The sequence below is a fragment of the Rattus norvegicus genome, chromosome 15, assembly GCF_021556685.1.
Source record: "Rattus norvegicus strain SHRSP/BbbUtx chromosome 15, alternate assembly SHRSP_T2T, whole genome shotgun sequence".
NCBI lineage: Eukaryota > Metazoa > Chordata > Mammalia > Rodentia > Muridae > Rattus > Rattus norvegicus.
Window position 1 is genome coordinate 85,905,384 of NC_141548.1, and position 22,101 is coordinate 85,927,484.

The following is a 22,101-nucleotide window of genomic DNA, read 5'->3' on the forward strand; positions in this document are numbered from 1 at the left end:
CATCTCCCCCACCCCTTCTCTCGTCTGTCTGTTTCTCTCTCTCTCTCTCTCTCTCTCTCTCTCTCTCTCTCTTGCTCTCTCTCTCTCTCTCTCTGACTTGTTTTGCTTTCTGACTTTCCTGTTCTGACTATAGGAGAGCCAGTTTTATTGGCTATCAAAGCTGCCTGTTGCTATGGAAACCTAGGTACCCAGAGAGATACCATCCTTAAGGAAATTGATCAATTACCCTCAGTGGAGGATATCTAGCTCTTGGTTCTCCAGAGCGCTGGTTTCAAAACTCTGTAAGTAAGTCTGATACTCTAAATAAATCAATATTTTCAATAGAGCAAATTCTGTTTTATTTAGTGAAGCCGTATGAATGGACCACTATCATACTAAATGTTGTAAAAAAGAAAGCAAGAGAATTTCAAGGCTCTTAAACATTTGATGCGGTTGAGAATTCCACTATACTGATAATATGTTAATCTGTTGTTTTTAGTTAAGTCTTTCTAGCTTGTATTCACAGATAATTCAATTCAGTTTATGTGAGGGATAAATTTGAATAATTTCTACTAATGAACACATACTCCTTCAGATATGTTAATTGATGAGTTCCAAAGCTAAATAGTGAATGCATTGTTTTCTCAAAACTGTTGATCCTGAGAATCAAGCTTATTATTGTAGACGGCAGCTACGACCTACTTGCTCCAGAATCTAAAGCTTGCAACTTCCAAGACGTATTAAAACCTCATAAACATATTGCCCGTGTAATTTTGTACTTAGCCAATCCTGCTGTGAGGCCAGAGTGATAATGCGGATGTGGAATACAGATTTCTAGCCTTGTGGGTGTGGTGACATGGAAACCTGCAGAGCAACTGGTTTTGTCTGTTGGCTCAGGGGCTTGTGCCTGCCTGTTTCTGGAAGGGTGAGTCAGAACCACCCCGTGTGTGGGTATTACTTTCTGCCATAGAGAGGTGCTGAGAAGCATAATCTGACTTTAGGATAAAAAAAAAATACGTAAGAGGAAAAGCTAGCAAGGGCCTCTGGAGATTAGGGCGTGTGCATAGTTGCAAATGCATGCTCAGAAAGACTGGAAACTCACGCTGGCTTCTGAAATAAGCAGAGACATGGAAATCTGGCTCCTGAGGAACTTATTTTCCTACTTTTTCAAAAGTAGAAAATGCTGAAAACTGAAAGTCTGAGATCATTTAAATACTTAGATCGCCAAATCTCAGCCCTTCGTTTCCTCACTCTCAACATTTCAAGCTCTACAATGCACTCAGGATAATCAATCTTTCTTTCTTTCTTCCTTTCTTTCTGTGTTTTTTCTTTTCAACTTTTCTTTGTTAAAATTAATTCTTACATAGTTCCATACATGTTTACAATGCACTCTGAACATACTCAGCCCGTGTGGCCCACTGACTTTACCCAGGGCCACTGGAATTGGGCATGCGTGTGGAGCTAAGCACTGGAGTGTAAGTCACTAGTGACTACGCCACTGAAGACAAATGGCTGTCTGTCATCCAACGGCCATCATCTGCTGCTTTCTCCCCTGGACCCTCCCCGTCTGTGACAGAATTTTTATGGGTTTCATTTTGTGCAGGCAACGGCAGCTTTTCCTGAGTTTATGTCTCAGCCACGGTGTACCACTTCATGGACCTCTTTCCTCCCATTCCCTCTTAAAGATCTTTTCTGTCCATTCTTCCACAATGTTCACTGAGCCTAGGAAAAGATCTCATGGGCGTCTCGTTTAATGCAGAACAGTCAACGGTCACCAATTTTCAGCACCGCTAGCCATGCATTTGTGCTTTTTGGTTAAAGCCAAGAGAGGCTTCTGTGATCAAGGCTGAATACACAGTTGTCTGGGGTATGAATGTAAATATTTAAGAGGCAGTTCCACAATATATTTATTTAGCGAAATGACAATATCAGTGTGGTGGTTTGAATGTGAATGGCCTCCATAGACTCATGTATTTGAAGGCTTTGGTGACCAGTTGGCGGACTCAATACTCATTACAACATATGGCTTTGTTGGAAGAGGTGTTGTCACTGGTGGGCTTTGAGGTTAAAAACCCATACTGGGCCTAGTCTCACCTCTCTGCCAGTGGATCAGCTACTGCTCCAGCACCAGGCCTGCCTGCCCCAGCATTCCTGGACAGAATGCTCATTGACCAAGCCTCTTAAGCTGCGGGCAAGGCCCCAGTTAAAAGCTCTCTTTTTAAAGTTCTCTTGGTCACGCTGTTTCTTCATAGCAATAGAGCAGTACTGAGGACAAGTAGCTTCTCTCCTAGTGCTTCCAGCTATTGGTCTTTGACCGGGTCCTCAGTAGCTGGTGTGAACTCTTCCTGTAGGGAAGCCTTCAGCTCCACTCAGAAGCCAGATTAAGGACACACTTGCATCCCACATTTTGAAATGCCATGTTTTCTGTCATAATGTGACCCAGGTTGTTGTTGTTGTTGTTGTTTATTTTGTTTTTAATTGAATATTTTATTTGTTTACATTTCAAATGTTATCCCTTTTCCGAGTTTCCCCTCTGCAAACCCCTATCCCATCTTCTATGAGGGTGCTCCCCAATCCACCCACTCCCCCACCTCATTCCCCTACATTGGGGTATCAAGCCTTCACAGGACCAAGGGCCTCCCCTGCCACTGATGCCAGATAAGGTCCCTTCAACTCCTTCAGTCCTTCCCCTAATTCCTCCATTGGAGTCCCTGTGATCAGTCAAATGGTTTGGCTTCAAGGATCCGAATCTGTATTGGTCAGGATCTGGCAGAGCCTCTCAGGGCACAGTTATGTCAGGCTCCTGTCAGCAAGCACTTCTTGGCATCAGCAATGGCGTCTGGGTTTGGTGTCTGCATGTGGGATGACCCTGGTTGTTATGGAGAGTGATTCCTTACCAGTGGGTTATTTAGATGTGTATTTCTTCTACCCAAACATTTGGGTCTTTTCTAGTTACTTCTACTATTAAGTTTTTGCCTAATTTCCCGAGATTAATGGTTGTAATAGGTTGAAATTCATTGAGGTTTGATTTATGATCCAACACTTCATCAGTTTTGGCAAATGGATTTTTTTTTAATCTTGAAAAATATGCTTGGAAAAAGTATTATATATAGCACTTAAGTGATACTAATTAATCATGCTAAAATCTAAAAACTATGGGTTTTCTTTTGCTTGTTCTTTACTGAAATAAATGTGTTCAGACTTTTACATTTAATTAAGTTGACTAATGTAATTGATTTTCCCCCTCTCCCTTAAAGGAAAAAAAATGAGGTAACTTTTAAAGATAAAATTAAGCACATTGAAGTTTTGAGATATGTGTTTTTACCAATGTGCTGTTTTCAACCTTTCTGTGTCTTATATTTGTGATGGGTCTTTCATAAGCAAGACTGACTTTTATTTTTCAATTCTCATGGTTTTTTTAACTGGAGAACTTGACACAATTTTCTAAAATGTTTGTACTAAAATCTATCATCCTAAATCTGAGGATAGGCTGATTCCACAGCAGGGTTCAAACTGGCAGTTAAGGAGACTAGGCCTAAATCTGTTTCCAAGAACTGGGCAAATCCAGGCCTCAGAAGGCCACGACCTGGCCCAAGGCAATGACAATGGGACAGCAGCAGTTTCCAGACTTTCTCAGCAACCTCTTCAGCAGCAGTTTCCAGCCCCCACGCCCTGGCAACGGAATGTCCCTAGAAATGGAGTAAGGACCATCTAACCCAGAATACCCTGGTATGCTTTAAACCAGGCCTGCGAGCACACTTGGTTGTCTCTCTGTCTTGCTAATGGGATACCCAAGCACGCTGGACTTCTGCTGAATAAAACGTATTGTTTGAACTTGGGATACCATTCTTCAGAGAATCGTGGGCACTTACAAGTCTACTTTTCCTGGAGAGAAAGATGGCAGACTGGGGTGGTGCACGTGGCAGAGAGAAGCTAAACTGGAGGTGCGTCAGTGACGACAGGAGTGTGGACAAAGGAGCAGGCCATTGCAGAGTGGAGTGGCCTCTCTGGGCTTGGACCTCCGCCGGGTTCACCTTGCCCCATCACTGCCTGCTAGAACAGTTCGGCTAGGCCTGCAGGCCCAGCACACAACGTGGAGCTACTGTCCCTGTTGCCACTCTGTTGCTTGCCCTTCTCCGGGGAGGCGAGCATGAGCCCCAGCAATGCCTGAAGGCTACATGTCCCAGGTACCGGCAGGGTGGCAGGAGCTGAGGACAGAGTGGTATGCAGCATCCCGGAGCTCACACAGGTCATCGCTGCCCAACCTCACGATCACCCCGACTCTGCGCAAGAACAAGATATCTGCGGTCAAAAAATGGTTTATTTTCTGAGTTAAGTCTCCTCAAAAGACCTCTGTGATTTGTGACCATGTTGATGTCAGTGCTCTGTGCCGGCGCTGACGACTTGCAGCGGTACTGGCGACTACAGCTCATAAGTGAGACTGAGAGACTTTGAAGGTTACTGTGCCAAGCTCTCCCCGCCCCGCCCCCAGAAGAAACAGTCCAGATATCAAGCTATTGAAGAGCATCCTTAAAAATTGTAATAAACATGTCGATGTATAGCTCTTCACAGTTGACGACCTCTGGCAGAGACGGGTGGTGGGGTGGTGGGGAAGGTCGTAGTTTTCTCTAAGGGGCTGGTCACTCGGAGTTTGATCATGCTTCAGTGAATATACAGGCAACACAGATTGCCCTTGGTGTATTTTCTGGGGCAAGTGTGAGAGGGTGAACTGGGAAGAAATGGGAAATGAGTGTGATTGGGTGCATTGTATGCATTTCCCAAATCATGAATAAAACACTATGCTGGGAATAAATATCCATCATCATATTGTTTCCTGACTAATTCTTCTCTCTTTAAATTATCTTCCCTTCTGTGCCTGGAACTGACCCTGTGCCACAGCTCTCCATACCCGAATCCTGCTGGGAGAGAGCTGGTCTCCCAGTAGTGCTGACACACAGGCTTACAAACCACTGTCACAGACAGCAAGACCAGCTAACACCAGTGATAAGCAGATGGCGAGAGGCAAGGGCAAGAACATAAGCAACAGAAACCAAGGCCACTTGGCATCATCAGATCCAGTTTCTCCACCACAGCAAGCCTTGGATACCCCAACACATAGGAAAGCAATATTTGGATTTAAAATCATATCTCATGATGATGGTAGAGGACTTTAAGAAGGACATAAATAACTTCCTTAAAGAAAGACAGGAGAGGAGTTGGAGATTTAGCTCAGCAGTAGGGCGCTTGCCTAGCAAGCGCGAGGCCCTGGGTTCGGTCCCCAGCTCCGAAAAAAAGAAAAGAAAAAAAAAGAAAGAAAGAAAGACAGGAGAACACAGGTAAACAGGTAGAAACCCTTAATGAGACAACACAAAAATCCCTTAAGGAATTATAGGAAAACACAACCAAACAGGTGAAGGAATTAAACAAAACCATCCAGGACCTAAAAATGGAAATAGAAACAATAAAGAAATCACAAAGGGAGACAACCCTGGAGATAGAAAACCTAGGAAAGAGAACAGGAGTTACAGACGCAAGCATCACCAACAGACTACAAGAGACAGAAGAGACAATCTCAGGAGCAGAAGATACCATAGAAAACATTGACACAACCATTAAAGACAAGATGGATGAAGCAAAGAAGTGCAGACCGACAGGAGCCGGATGTAGATCGCTCCTGAGAGACACAGCCAGAATACAGCAAATACAGAGGTGAATGCCAGCAGCAAACCACTGAACTGAGAATAGGACCCCCGTTGAAGGAATCAGAGAAAGAACTGGAAGAGCTTGAAGGGGCTCGAGACCCCTTATGAACAACAATGCCAAGCAACCAGAGCTTCCAGGGACTAAGCCACTACCTAAAGTCTATACATGGACTGACCCTGGACTCTGACCTCATAGGTAGCAATGAATATCCTAGTAAGAGCACCAGTGGAAGGGGAAGCCCTGGGTCCTGCTAAGACTGAACCCCCAGTGAACTAGACTGTTGGGGGGAGGGGGACAATGTGGGGAGGGTGGGGAGGGGAACACCGATAAGAAAGGGGAGGGGGGAGGGGGATGTTTGCCCGGAAACTGGGAAAGGGAATAACACTCGAAATGTATATAAGAAATACTCAAGTTAATAATAAAAAAAAAGAAAATGTAAAATACAAAGGACCCCTAAATTATCTTCCCTGCCTTGCCCTTCCACAGATTATTTTTATGAATTTTTGTTATCTTCTATTAACAGTTGATTGCTTGATATTTTCTAGTGATTATCATTATTACAACAGATTGTTAATTTTTATTTTTTTTGCATAATCTCAAAGACAGTGAACTTGACCTAGTTCTTGCTTCACAGGAAAAAATGAAAGATATTATTTTATTTTATGTACGTGTGTGTGTGTTTCCTGCATGTGTGTATTCACATGTACATGCAGTAGTCATAGAGGCCAGGAGAGGCATCAGACTCCCTGGATCTGGAATTAGATATGTCTGTGAGCCACCATGTGGGTCCTGGGAATAGAATCCAGGCCCTGTGGGGGAGCATCCATGGCTCTGAACAGCTGAGCATCTCTCCAGTCCTCACAGGAGACATTGACTTAGCATCATCTGAAAACTCTGTACTTCTGCTCCTTCTTTAACTAAATTAAGCCACCATGACATTTTGACTCCATGTATTACATTTCTGCCCTTTCTTCTCATACGTTTAAATAAATAAGTATATTTATTAAATACCCTTCCTTTAAGAATATTGCATTCTGCAGTTGTTTCTGTACAGTTATTTAAAAAATGCTGTCTTTTATCCCACACTAGATCCGCAGTGCCCCTAGATATCTGGTAGGTATTTTCATCTCAGTCATCAAAGCCTCTCACCTGCCTTGCTCTATCCCATATCACACTGCCGATGGCTTCTCTCTGAGCCTGGCAACAATCTCTCTACCCCTCTAGTTCTCAAGGCAGGTTACCATGCCAGATGTACGTCTCCAGCCACCACATACTCTCTTGAATTCAATTAGATTGCCACAAGAAAGAACACACAACACAATAACCTCTGATCCAATTGATAAGCTATAATTGCCCACCTAGACATACAAAGCCCTGTACACATCCATCCCTTAAGAATATTCATAACAACCTGTAAATGTGCAGAGAGGAATCTTAACATCCGCCTCCATGTTCTCTCTGTTCTCTCTCTCGCTCTCTCGCTCTCTCTCTCTCCCCATCCCCAGTTTCCTTCCCCTCTAAAACTTTTCTCCCGCCCATCCTTCTTTCTCATCCAATGACAGGCCTCGTTCTATCTGTACCTGCCTTTGCCTGCGTAATGACATCATTCTACATGCAGTTATAACTATTTCTACATTTCTTCCTTTTAATTTGGTTTTATATTTTTATATTTCTGGTTCGGATTATTTTCCTTAAGCTAAAGGACTGCTTTAAATAGTCCTCTGTATATTGTTTGCTAATAACAGATTCTCCCATCGTTTTAATAAATTTTTTTACTTCTTTAGTTAAAAAAAAATTGTGTAAAAACTTCAGCTTCTTCATTTTATTTTTCCTCTTCCCATTATTTAAAGAAGAAAATTGAAGTAAAATGTACAACATCAACTCAATGGGATTTTAAACCGAGCACTCAGAAAAGGGAGCCATGGTGGAAGCTGGTGTAGCCATCGGAATGTCAGGGTGGATTTGGTTAAAACACATTGTATGCATGTGCAAAAGTCTCAAATGTAAAGAGTTAAGTATACCAATAACATTAAAATGCCCACTGTACCAGTGTTAGGGAATTCATGCCTTCCTGGAAGTAATCTAGAGCTTTTTGTCGCACAGGGTCTCCCCTTCGGCACCCACTGTTCTCTGAGTTAGGAATACCGCGTGATGATTGCTTCCTCTTAAGTCTTATCACGAGAAGTTGGGTGCTCCTGCTATTGTTTCTGACTTAAAGGAAATGGCTCTGGTTTCTTTGCCACAAACAATAACTATTGTTTGACTATCTGCCCTCCCATCTCTCCTCTTCTCCAAGAGTTTCGAGGGAGTTTTATTACACAGGGTAGGTCCATAGTCCGTGGGTGATGTGGGGCCTTGAAAGGCTCTTGGAACCGGGACCTGGGATCATTTGTCTTACGGGCAAGCTTATATGAAAGGAAGGCTAGTACAGAATGGCATTTACTCTCCTCCACTGATCTTGTGTGGCTTTTCCCTTCACGTACTATGGCATCAAATGCCCGACAGGAGCAGGGATTTTACAAGGTTCACTCTATGAAGATGGTATTAAAAAGCTGACGAGATAACGAAGCAGCAGACTAGCGGTTAGCAGTTGCCTTTATTAGCAGTATTGGTCCTAGCTGGTTTGGACGGTCTTGTGGCGTTACCACAGGAGAGGTCACATGACGTCTACTGTCATATAGGCACTGCAGTTGTGTTATCTTTGAGTGGGGGATTCTGTCTTTTCTGTTTTTCTCTTTTCCTTTTACCCCACACCCTCTTTAGATCACGTGCCATCATGTAGCCCAGGCTGGTGTAGGCTAGCCATTGCTACTCCAGGATTGTGCCTGCATTTCTATCGTCTCTTTTTCTTGCTATTGTTGCTTTGGGTTTTGATGTTTTGTAACTTGGTCTTGTCTTCACGTGTCTAGTAATTTTGGTTGTATGCTGAATAGCAGAATGATCAGTATTTATATGACGTTACATTTTCCATTTTTTTCCAGAGAGGACATTTGCTGTTGGTAAATATGGTGTTCGTATAGATTGTTGGGATTATGTAATCATTAGGATGACTTGTGATGAATTTCAGTTCACATAAAGTCTGGAATAGCCTAGTTTACTCCAAGTTCTAGAACATGGGCTCCTGTGTTTTGTTTTTATTTGTTTGGTTTAATTATTGTTATTTTTAAACTGAGGGGAGGTGTCACATGCTTGAGGTTGATGTAGGACTTTTAGCCTCCTGCCTCTACCTCCTGAGAATGTTACATGTGTTACTGTGATTGATCTTGAGCATGCATTTCTGTGTGTTCATCCTTGAGAATGTAACAAAAACATGGAATCAGAAAACGGACAGCTTAGCTTGACTGCTAGCCTAGGTTGCTTAAGAAGGGATTGAACTTATCTTTGTGTTCTTTTTTTTTTTTCCTGGAGCTGGGGACCGAACCCAGGGCCTTATGCTTGCTAGGCAAGCGCTCTACCACTGAGCTAAATCCCCAACCCCATCTTTGTGTTCTTAGTCCTTTAAATGTTGACTCTTTGGGGTGCTCTTATTTTAAAAATGGAATTTCGCCCAGCTGCTTGATGAGCTTGTAGTTTAACACAAAGGTGCAGATGTCTGTGCCCTGACATTTCTCTCCTATGTTATTGAAGCTAAAGTATCCAGATACTGGAGAAATGCGGCTCTGATCAGAACTTGTAGGTAGCTTGCCCTCCGCTAGACTCTCCATAGGTGGGTTAGTTGACTTTCTGTCGATAGAGTAAGTACTATGGCAGTGTATAAAGTGAAGAGTTTTATTTTGTCTCACAAATTTAGAGTTTTCATTCCGTGATCATTTGGCCCTGTTCTTTGCACACCAGAGCTGGGGTGATTTTCAAGTTATTCACCTCTTGATAGAGACGTAGAGGTGGAGTGGGAAGGAACTTTGGTCTCACCACCATCTTCAGGGTCACATCCCCAGGGTCCAATGACCCCCTCACTAAGCCCACTTTTAACATTTTCACCCCCTCCCAGTAGTACCAACTAGGGATCAAATACCAAATAGTTGAGCATTTTGGAAACATTCAAAATACAGATTACAACAATGGGAATGTGAACAGAGATCAGTAGTTAATGTTACATCGAAATAATATGCAGGTAGCCAGGAATTTACAAACAATGGACAAAGTGAAAACTTACTGAGAAACTAGAAGCTGAAGCAAGATTATTTTCCTCTACTATATTAATAACAGTTGCTTTCTTACTATTGGTGGCAACATAGATCGAGCCAATTTATACTATTAATAATGCTTGCTGACACTTATCGAGTCCCTTGTGTGCTATTCTTTACATGTATTATACTGTATATCCTCACACTAATGTTACAAAGCAGCTATCTTTGTTCTTAATTCCAGTTTCCATTTTCAGAAGTTAAAAACTGATGTTGAGAGCCAGTGAAATGTCTCAGGGGGTAAAAACGCCTTCCGCCAAGCCTGACAGCCTGTTTCAATCCTTCAGACCTTAGTGGTAGACAGGGAAAACGCACTCTGTAAATTGTCCTCTGACTTTCACACACATGCACAAACACCTTGAGATGCATATGCATACATACATATCATACATGCAGAGAGGCTTAGACAAAGACAGAGAAAGAGAGAGAGAGAGAGAGAGACAGAGAGACAGAGAGAGACAGAGAGAGAGACAGAGAGACAGAGAGTGACAGAGAGACAGTGAGAGAATTTAAGAAGTGCTGATATTGAGATAGTTAAACTATGTGCCCAAGACCAGTAGAACCACCAGGAAGTCTACTGAGCTTGCTTCACACAGGGAGGCTGACTCTGATGCCCACACATTTGACTATGAATTTAAAATGTCTGTGACTCCTCCTTCTAAAGCTTCATCCTACAAACATGGCTAGGCAAAAATACAAAAAACAAAACAAAACAACAACAAAAAACAAAAAGAAGAAAACAAAACCAAAACCAAAAAAACCAGGTCCCTTTAATATTGCTTGAGATTAATAAAATTTGGGAATGGAGTAAATACTTAATGTGCTTGGGGTTACGACCATAAAGTTGTGCACACAAAATATCTCAACCAGGAAATACTCAGTATTGGTTACTAAAAATAAGGTCAGGGAGTATGTGGTCATAGAGAAAATGCCTAAGATATAACTTCTAGAAAGAAAAGATTTAAAAACACTTTGGGGGAAAAAACCCTAAGCTCATATAATAGTTATAGAAAGATTCATATTGGTATATATATTAAAATAATAACAGTAATTTCTTCCTGAAAGAAAAACTTTGGTGGTAATGAAGGAAAACTTTTTATCTTGCATATGCATGTCTTATTTTTACCTTTACAAATTAAGTACTCTTTGGATTACTTTTCTAAAAACTCTATTCTCTCTCTTTCTCTTTCTCTTTCTCTGTCTCTGTATCTATCTATCTATCTATCTATCTATCTATCTATCTATCTATCTATCTATCTATCTCTGAGTTGATGGTATGTACTTGTAATCTCAGGGCTGAGAAGGCATCTAAAGAGTGACATCTGAAGACCACAGATGCTGCCCTTTGATCTCCACAATGATATGCCCTCATGTGCTCACATTCATATACAGAACTTGCACACGCGTACAAACACACAAACATAAATAACACTTTAACTAGGAAAAAATTAAGTATATGCCTGCCAGAGAAGAGACTATTGTATTGCATCTAGTGTAGCCAGTAACACCAGGAGTAGCCAGCAAGGTTTCATCTCAGATTATAATCTAGCTAGTCCGCATTGACAAATGTTACAGAAAATGTGTTATTCCACCATAACACTACTATCATACCTTATAAACCAACACTAATTCATTACTATCGCATCACCACCAACTCCATAATTAGATTAGTCAATGTGGTATCCCTCCAGTCTCTTCCTGCTGCCCGTGGATCATGACGTAGAACTCTGAGTGACTCTTCAGCACCATGTCTACCTACATAGCACCACGCTTCCCACCATGACAATAATGGACAAAACCTCTGAGCTGTAAGCCAGCCCTGATTAAATGCTTTCATTTATAAGAGTTGCCATGGTCATAGGGTTTTCTTCACAGCGGCAGAAGCCCTAACTAAAACAGTTAATATTCTACCACTATGACAAAAATACCTCAAACACACAGCTTTTAAAAAGAAAAGATTTACTCGGCTCACAGTTTGAATGTTCCAGCGTGCTCTGGTGAGTATGTTAGATGCCAGTGGAATGGGGCACATGAAGCGAAATACTCACCTCCCTACCAGGAAGAAAGTAAAGGCTGGGGTCATAATCCCCTTTGAGGTCCTGCATTCAATGATATGGACATCTGAGAAGGTCCTGCCTCATGATGGGCTCCAGCATCACCCCATAAGAAGGTACAAGGCTCTAAACTTTTAACACATAGACCTTCAAGATCCAAATTATAGCAACAATCAGTTGATTACTCATTCAAGGACATGTTTATATAAAAGATAGCTTGTTTAAAACAGAATTTAGCTTTCACACTTCACTTGTTAAATCTAATTCACCTCTTTAAGTCTCCATGCCACTAACTAGTTGTAACTTTAATTACTAAAAGTAGTAGTGCTGGGCATAATGGCTTCTACCTGTAATCCCAGCACCTGGAAGCTTAGCTTAGAAGGTAAGTGTGAGTTAGAGATTATCCTTGATTATACAGTGTGTTCCCCACAAGCGTAGCCACCCTGACCCCAAACTAATGAGTAAACAACGTAACGAAATAATTCAACTTCAGATTCCTATAGCTACTTAAATTATTTGGCAACCCACTGTTATGCCTTGAAACTTATGGAAAGATTATAATCTGATTTGTAAGCATCTCTCTACCTTCTACCATTGACCAGTATTGTAATTGTCAACAAACCAATGCTTATTGAGTGTTTAATTAAAAAGAATATGTAAGAATTTTACATAAAAGTCACTTTGAGAGGATAACAACACAGAGTTTACGAATTGCCTCTGAGACAATTACATTGGTGAATAAATGCTACATTTACAACACACACACACACACACACACACACACACACTCTCTCTCTCTCTCTCTCTCACACACACACACATACACAGGGACACACATACACAGGGACACACATACACATGCACACACATATACATGCACACACATACACACATACACATGGACACACATACACATGCACACACATTCACTATGTGCAAGATAGCTTAAGTTAAAAAAAGACAAGCTGAAAATTATGATGTCACAGAACTCTTTAGGACAACGGATATGCATTGGCTGCATAACAGATAAAGCCGAATATCAAATGGTCATCAGTGGAAAGGGATACCGTAATAGAACAGTGTTACCCTCCCTGATTCAACGGTATCTATTTAGTGCTAATAGAGGAAAAAGTGGAACATGAGAGTGGGAGCTTAATATGATACAAGGGGAAATATCCTAAGGGACAGATTGATCACTAAATGGAAATTCCCAAGAGACGTAGTGTTAATGCAATTCTAGTATGTAACCAGGGGACAAATAGCACGGGGAGAAAGAAATGCATTTATAATTGTCTAAGCAGCCCTGCGTGTGTCAATCCTTGTTGAGAACATGTCATCTAAAAATACATTAAAAACTAGTACGTATAGGTACATTCTTGGTGAAGAAATGCCTGGAAAGAGGGTGAAATTATGAAAACTGTGTCTTGTTTTTATTTCTCTTGCCGATGTGAGAGGGTGCACTCTACAGATTGCCAAAGGAAGCTAATGTTTCTATTGTTCTCATTGCTTACTTCAGTATCATTAAAATGTTTTATTATCGTGCAATGATACTGTAATTATTCATAAGACAGCGCAGTGCCCTCAGTCATCCACTAGCGTGTTGGGAATATTAGAAAAGTGTAGACACACCAGTGGCTGTCTATACTAAAACTGTGCTGAATCAGTTTATACCAACCTAACTGTCTCTGAGTTTTGACGGTTGAAACACATTTTTATAGCATCGCTGAGCTTGACTAAGAAGAGTGAAAGAAGATTTAAAAAAAAAGTCTATTAATGCTCTCACCTAAATTGCTTGTTCAATCAATATTGCTTTGCAAAAATAATAGGCTGTCTCACTTTGTAATTTTGATTTTTTCATTTTTTGTGGGGTTAACATACAAGGCCAACGGTTGCATCGTGGCATCTTCAAACATGTGTCATTATACTTTGCTCACGTTTGTTCTCCTTCCTATTTAATTGTGCTACTACATTTAATTTCCACTTTGTGGAAATTTTGATGCTGTACAGTGATCCAAAACACCTCACGATCTCCCCAAGAGTCCTCTTAGTTCATCATGAGTATAAGAATCAGGGATACAATGTACAGTCATTTCTAATTTTTGTTAGCCAAAACAAAGTCTTTACTTTCAGTAGAGGAAAAATTAAGACTGAGTATTTAGCTTACGTGGGTCAGAATTACGTACTTAAATAATTTTAGATTTCTAGAATCCAGCTTTCTTTACCCAGCTCTACATTTTGCTCTGTGTTGAACAGATGCAGCCGAAGCACTTAGGAGTTAAGTTGAGCTTCTCAAGGGGAGTTAAGCGCAGACACAAACCGTATGTTAACAAAGGTGAGGGTTACTGAGAAGGACGTCCCTGAGCACACGCATCAGACCTGCACTGCTCTCGTTCAGCGATCTGTCACTTTAAAACACTGGTCATCCTTTAGGACACATCTAGGCGAGTGAAGCGAATCCCTGATTGTTTCATAAATGAGTGTGCCAGCACAATCATCTTGGTCTTGAGATTCTCACAGACAGACTAGAAATAGGATTTTAAATAGTCTGTCACCAAGGCAATGAGTCAACCAGGAAACCATCTTGCAGATGTACAGAAAAAAAAAAAACTCTTATGTGCAAAAATAGCCTTCGTGTTTGGAAAAAATAAATTAAAATGGGAGATAGGATGGGCCCTTGTATGGCTTAGGGTATACATTAATCGTTGTCTCTTAAACGTTTACATGACGAAAAGACTCCATTCCAGGGTCTTTGTACTGGAAGGTAATGACCCTTTAAGAAGTGGGGTCAACTTAGTGTGGGGGGTTAGTTTTTGTGGGACCCCTTGGTTGTTACTGTGTGGGCCTTTGGATCCTGTGAAGGGTTATTGTAAGAGAAGCTAGGAGGCTCTGACTCAGCCTGTCACCTTCCTTTATGGAGACATGACTGTTGGCTGGCACGTGCTTCCACTGACTAGTATGGCTAGCCCAGAGCCTACAGTGTTTAGATCTCAAATCCCCAAATCGTAAGATGAGCACGCCTCCTTTCTCATAAGCACCTTGTATCAGATGGTTCACAATTGTAATAAGGAACTAATGAATACAGGTCTAGAGAGGGAAGTTGTTGTGTGGTATTGTTTGTCCTTCTTAGTTTGTACTGTTCATATTTTATGCCTGATCTCTTTTGGGTCAGGATTCCCATGGTGTCCACAAATCAAAATCCCACAATCTTAAACTTCTTCCCTGGGTATAAAGTGGAACTATGGAATTCAAAATTATTGTTTCTGAAAAGACAGAATTACAACCATGTCAGCTAATCATATTCTTGAAACAATTACATTGTAAACATAATCATCAATGCTTGCTCAATCAGATCCATGCCATGGTAACACAGCATTGATATGAAGATAATGCTAAGCTATAAATTTCTCCAGGCAGAAAACACTGATTTTTTTTTTTTTGAGATACCGCATCTGTATTCAAGGCTGAATTGGAGCCTGCTAAATACCCAAGAATGATCTTGATCTGCTTTCACTATAGGGATTGTGTTGGCTGGTTTTGTGTGTCAACTTGACACACAAGCTGGAGTTATCACAGAGAAAGGAGCCTCCCTTGAGGAAATGCTTCCATGAGACCCAGCTGTAAGGCATTTTCGTGATTAGTGATCAAGGGTGGGAGGCCCCAGCCACTTGTGGGTGGTGCCATTCCTGGGCTGGTAGTCCTGGGTTCTCTAAGAGAGCAAGCTGAGCAAGCCAGAGGAAGTAAGCCAGAAAGCAGCATTCCTCCATGGCTTCTGCATCAGCTCCTGCCTCCATGTTCCTGCCCTGTGTGAGCTCCTGTCCTGACTTCCTTTGGTGATGAACAGTGATGTGGCAGTGTAAGCTGAATAAACCTTTTCCTCCCCAACTTGCTTCTTGGTCACAATGTTTTGTGCAGGAAAAGAAACCCAGACTGAGACAGGGACGCCCCATCACTGGCTTTATCCCATGCTGGGGCCAGATCCTAAGGGCTTCATGCATGCTAGGTAAGCATTCTACCAAACAAGCTATGTCCCCAGCCCTTAATGACACTTCTGTATGCAGCACACATAATAAACTCAACATAGGAAAAGAGAAGAGCCTATATTAAAGTGTAATGTCCTGTCTTTGAGCCAACGAACTATTATTTTTTAATTACATTTTTTTTAACTTATTCACTTTACATCCTGCTCACTGCCCTCCTCCCAGTCACCCCCTCCCCCAACTTAGAACGCTAGGTACCTCACATCTGCTAATGCCCTCAGAAGTTGGCACTGTAATACAGCCCACTGTTTTGCATTGTAGTCTGTACTTTTTCAGATAAGATTTCACACAGTAGACTCCTGTACTAGAATCTCTTTGTCGGTCAAGTAGAGTTTATCTTGAATGCTTGGGACCAAATGTTTTGGGATTCGGCATTACATTTTTTAAAAAATATTTTGATGCACATTATGAGATATTTGGGGATTTATTGAAGCCTATATAAAAAAAAAACCACTCATGTTTGTTTAGCATAAACCTCCCACGTTATGCATAAAGATAATTTTCCAGACAGCACCAGGCTGATGCACATACAGAGACTCTGAGAGTATGCGTAAGACCTGCACAAATTCAAGCCAGACGAAATCCCAGGGCAGAGAAGGGGAAGTGAACACAGTCCCACCTTTAACCAAGAAGATAGTTACAGTAGGTAGCTGCTGGGAGGGGGAAATTGTTCTCTCCAGTGAAGGGACAATAGTTACCTCAGCCACACTGCAGGGAAGGCCTCATGCTCAGGAATCGCTGAGCAGCACAGAATAGACTTAACGCCCTCTTGGTGCCCTTTTTGTAATGGTTAACATTGTTCTTTGGGTTTTTTGCTTTTGTTTTTGAGCGGGGAGAAGGAGGAGGGAGGTGAGGGAGAGGAAGGGAGAGGAAGAAGGAGAAGGAAAAGAGGAAGTTAGTGAGTAGGGAGGTGGGGAAGATCTGGGAGAACTTGGGGGAGAGACAGAATATGTTCAAAATATATTTTAGGAAAAAATTTAGAACTGTGGAAAGAGTGTCAGGTTTCCTTCTATGCTATGCAGGTGTCATTTTGGGAATCTCTGTTTGGCCCTATTCATTGTCTTGTTCATCTCCACATCAAAATCACTCTGTTGCCCATTGTGTAAAATGTCCCTTGCTTCTACTCTCTACTCTTTAGGCCATTTTGAGTCATATACTCCCCTAATTATGTAAAAGTAATTAAGGATAAATGCCATTTAGGTTTTAGGGTAAGGCTTTTGTGGTTTTGTTTTGGTTTTTGCTTTTTTGTTTTGTTTTGTTTTGTTTTAGCATGGTTAAGGACCTTATTGGAATCAAAGCTGTATGTCCCGCCGGCACTCAAATACGGCTGCCTGATTGCTGGCTGGGCCATCAGCAGTCAATATGCCTGACTAAATGAAGCCTCTTGGGAAGCCACTCATACTTAAGAAAGTCAGTCCAGGAAGCTCACCCTAACAGACGCAGGAGAGGGAAAAACGCTGGTTTTTCTCAGAGCACTCTGCTATCTTTTCTGTTCTGGCCCAGGTCATACAGTAGAGGATAAAGTGTCCCCAGATTTTCTCATCTCTTGAAGATATGTGGACACTAAAAATCTCTATTTTGGTCTCTAGGCACGAAGCAAAAAAGGAAGAAGCAGCCTCTTTTTTTGGAAGGCACAGCATGACTTCAGCACACTGAATTTTCTCCAAAGTTCCTCACCCTTAGCATTGTGGGAATTCAGTCTTTTCTTGTGGACCAAAGTCCACATGGTTTCTCCTTTGCAAAATAGATTTGATTCTGTGAGCCCCCAGGAGAGCTGGGAAGATTTTGAAGGAACCCAGAGAATTGGGAAATTGTGATTTGGGAGTAGGGGCAGTACAACACAGCAGAAATATAGATTGTTCCTATCAATATACCTTAGTCCTGTTTACTGCATGCGTGCTGTACTGTGAGATATAGGCAACAGATTCTAATGAAGTAGATTAAAATACGGTATCCTGACCATGGTTTCAGAGACACAAAACATAAAATCAATTACTCATCACGAATCTTTAGAAACCCTGTGTTCCTGCTTTGCACAATTCTTGTTCTGCTACTCTTCTATGCTTGTGTGTATATGTGTGTTTTATGTGTGTGCACACATGTGTGCAGACGCAGGTAGGGGCCAGGGGGTAGTGTTGAGTATCTTCTCCAACTGCTTTCTACTTTATTAAGACAGGGTCTTCGACTAAACCTGGAACTCACTCATCCAGTCAGGCTGTCTGGCTAGAGACCACCTTTCCCACTTTGTAGCTTAGATTATTGGTGTTCATCCCCAAACCCAGCATTTTGTTTAGTGCCTAAGATCACAGCTCAGGTCTTCATGACTGTGGGGTAAGCACTTCACTAACCGACATCTCCCCAGCACCTTTACTGTTTTTTAAGTCATGAATCTTTTCTGTGATTTTTACATGCTAATTCTAAAGCTCTCGCAAGACCACAAATCAAAAAGCAAGAAGAGGATAAAATCTAGAAAAGGTGTTGTCTACTTCTCAGATTTTGTTCTTGTACAAATGAGCAGTCATTTTTGCTTGACTCATTTGTTTCTGATGGTTAAAATATGCTACTGACTTGACAGCTGTTAACCCAAGGAGTTTTAATTCCAGAGTCTACTACAGGGAACAGAAGGCTTGCAAATGCAGTATCCATTTCTTCATGTACAGGTGAGACCTAAATTGACACAGATCTTGACGGAAGTGCTCCAAGCCGTGTCAAGTAGATCAGCCAGCATTTCCCGCTGATATTCCCATGGTGGTCTCTACTGATTGGTGTCTGTCCTAATTAAGGAGGTGGAGGGTTCAAAAATACTCGAGTTGGAGTCACAAACTTCAGATGGTGAGATCTATAAAATAACTACTACATTCTTTGGGAACACAAATATTTCTCAAATGGATAAAGTACCATTCACAATAACAATAAAAACAGATGTGCAAAGGTCACGTCTTCTGAGAACCTTTCAGCGTGAGCCATTGCTGTTAGATCACAAAGCAGGCCCCAAAATGGCAGTGCTGTTGAACCCAGTGTCTGCTCAACCCGGAACAGATTCTTAGGTTTTAGTTAATCCCAAATGGAGTCAAGTTGACAACAAAGAACAGGCCTCACAATGGGCTTCTGTTTTTCTGGAAAGCCACCGCTTCCCTTCTCTGCCCCCCAAAGGTCAACTCCCTTGGGGGAGGGCATCGAGTTCCCAATTAACCCAAGCAACCTGCATCAGCTCAGAAACTCTGACCCTATCCGATAAAATCCCGCTGAGAGACAGCTCTGCAGTTTGTTCCCCCCACCCCCAATAGAGCGCTCAACCCACGGAGCCATCAAGTTGGGTGGTTTCGCTGTGCCTTGTTTTTAACTATTAACTACTCTGGCGCTAACATTGCTTGTAAGTGGGTTGATTTTTGTTTCACGATCTTTCTAATTATTTCATGCTTAAACGTTTGAATTGTACTTTAACTTGATTTTCACTGTTAAAAAAAGAAAAATGTTTATCTTCAGTTTCTTAAAAAAAATATATATGTATTTATCTCTCTGTGTCACACATGCACATGTATGAACGTGCCTACAGAGCAGAAGAGGGTGTCGGGTATTCTGGAGTTGCCAGCCATTGTACTTAGGTGCCGGGAAGCTGGCTCTGGACCTTTGGAAGAGCGGCAAGCGTTCTTAACCACTGAGCTGTCTCTCAAGCCCCTGTCTTCTCTTTTTATGCCATTTATTTTGTCACCTCTATGACATTTCTCCTTTTGGCAAGGCCTATTAACCAAACCATAGAACAGAGATAGAAGGGCTCCAAAAGGGAGTTGAGCTCCCTTGACATTTCTGATAGATAGAAAAAGGTCTAGAATAGAGAAACAATTTAACTAATAAATGTTGCTAAAAACATAATAATGTTAGTTAAGAATGGAAAAATCAACATGTTGAAAATAAAACTTTAAAAATTAACACGTTGGGGGTTGGGGATTTAGCTCAGTGGTAGAGCGCTTGCCTAGCAAGCACAAGGCCCTGGGTTCGGTCCCCAGCTCCAAAAAAAAAAAAAAAGTTTAAAAATTAACACGTTTTCGGGGTTGGGGATTTGGCTCAGTGGTAGAGCGCTTGCCTAGCAAGCACAAGGCCCTGGGTTCGGTCCCCAGCTCCGAAAAAAAAAAAAAAAAAGAAAAAAAATTAACACGTTTTCACTTTAATGTAGATTATACTGAAAGGTTTAGGCTTTTGTTTGTGTGGTTTTTTTGTTTTTTTCCAGAAAACAATAACCAAGAATTTCAATAGGATCAGAGAGTGGCTTAGCATCTCTCTATTTAGTTGTAGACTATACTAAAGTGTAGACATTTTTGTTTGTTCTCAGAAAACAAGATTATCAAGAATTGTAATGGGGTCAGGGCATGGCTACACAGGCAAAACTTCTTGCTGCGTAAACCTATGGGACTGAGTTCCATCCCAGGAACTCACATAGGACACCAGGCACGGTGGCATCCATCTGCAATCCCAGGATTCCTAGGGAGTGCTGAGGGGCAGCCATGGGGGGAATCACTCAGAAGCTCAAGGGCTATGAAGCACAGAGTACAGCAGACTGCAGAAACTGCTTCAGCAAGGTGGACAGTGAGAACAGATTATCTGCATGCTGTCCTCTGGCTTACACACACACACACACACACACACACACACACACACACACACACACACACACACACACACACACACACACACAATAATAACACTAAAAAACCCGCAGTAATGAATCTTAGGGCTTATCCGCTTACAGTCTAGTCGGAGGCTGCCGTGGTATCCCCTGCCATTGCTCTTCCCCGCCCACATGTTATCACATCTCCCAAACCAAGTCTCTTCTGTAGCAGGTTTCTTATGCCCTACTAACTCATTAAAAACCCCTTTTTATTTTATTTATAGACAACATGATATTCCTGTAACTCACTTATTTCTTAATGCCATCTGTTTCACCTAAATAAACCTGATCCACTTTGTCTGAATTTAGATTCTTAGCAGTAAGACACAGACACTGTGGGGGTCTTCTTTCTACCTCACTCTGTCAGCTCTGTGCATGGCTGGGAGCGAGCCCCTCATCCGACTTCATTTGTTCTCTCTCCCCACTTCTCTCCATATTTTTTTGAGGCTTTTACATTTTACAGATAAGACTATTTCTGTAAAATCTGTTCTCTTTCCCCATATTGAGAATTTGCTATCTCTCCATATTTTTTTTTTTGAAGATTTTACAAATAGGAACTATTTTTGTAAAATCTGTCACAAATTCTTGGGAGATTATTTTAGACTTCAATCTGGTGTGTACGCGCGCGCGCGCGCGCGCGCGCCCGCGCGCGCGCGTGTGTGTGTGTGTATAAAATTCCCTACGGGTGGCCAATTCACACTCAAACGTAATAAATACTTGTCTAACATTTGTGACATGTGATATACAGGGCTAACAAAATGGCTTCATGTATGCACCTCTTTTAATTCTTAAATCAGTGAAACGGACAAGAACAGGTTCCATTTTACAGATGCAGGACTGAGCTGAGCCTTAGGATTTTTATATTGAAAAGAAAATGAAGTTGTTATGTGATCCTTTTCCGTAATCAATAGGCATCGCTAAACACTTCCACTCCACGTCACTCTTTTTTTTTTTTTTTTTTTTTTTTGGTTCTTTTTTTCGGAGCTGGGGACCGAACCCAGGGCCTTGCGCTTCCTAGGCAAGCGCTCTACCACTGAGCTAAATCCCCAACCCCCACGTCACTCTTTTAAAGGAATGTATTAACATAGGAAATAAAATGGACTTGGAGAAATACGTTTGCTTTATATGTGACTTGGTCGTTTATGTCTGTAAGAACAATATTGAATAACAACGTGATTCAAGAATATTTTTGGTGAAAGCAATCAAGGGGTATTTTAAATCAAGACATAAGCTAATTTCAAGAAAGGCTCCTACAATCTCATCATTAAAAATCCAGAAGAGACGGCTCAGCAGTTAAGAGCACTGACTGCTCTTCCAGAGGTCCTGAGTTCAATTCCCAGCAACCGCATGGTGGCTCACAACCATCTGTAATGGGATCTGATGCCCTCTTTTGGTGTGTCTGAAAACAGCTACAGTGTACACACAAACATAAGATAAATAAATAAATCTTTTTTTAAAAAAATCCAGTGTATGGAGCT

General features: G+C 41.6%; 1 long non-coding RNA gene across 1 annotated transcript in view; it reads left to right on the forward strand.

Moving 5' to 3' along the window:
- Positions 1–815: 815 nt before the first annotated feature.
- The window catches only part of LOC148001113 (uncharacterized), a 62,491-nt gene continuing 41,205 nt past the window's right edge, over positions 816–22,101 (forward strand). The window contains exon 1 of the long non-coding RNA XR_015639048.1: positions 816–904. This is a non-coding gene — a long non-coding RNA (uncharacterized LOC148001113). The remainder of the gene's footprint in view (positions 905–22,101) is intronic.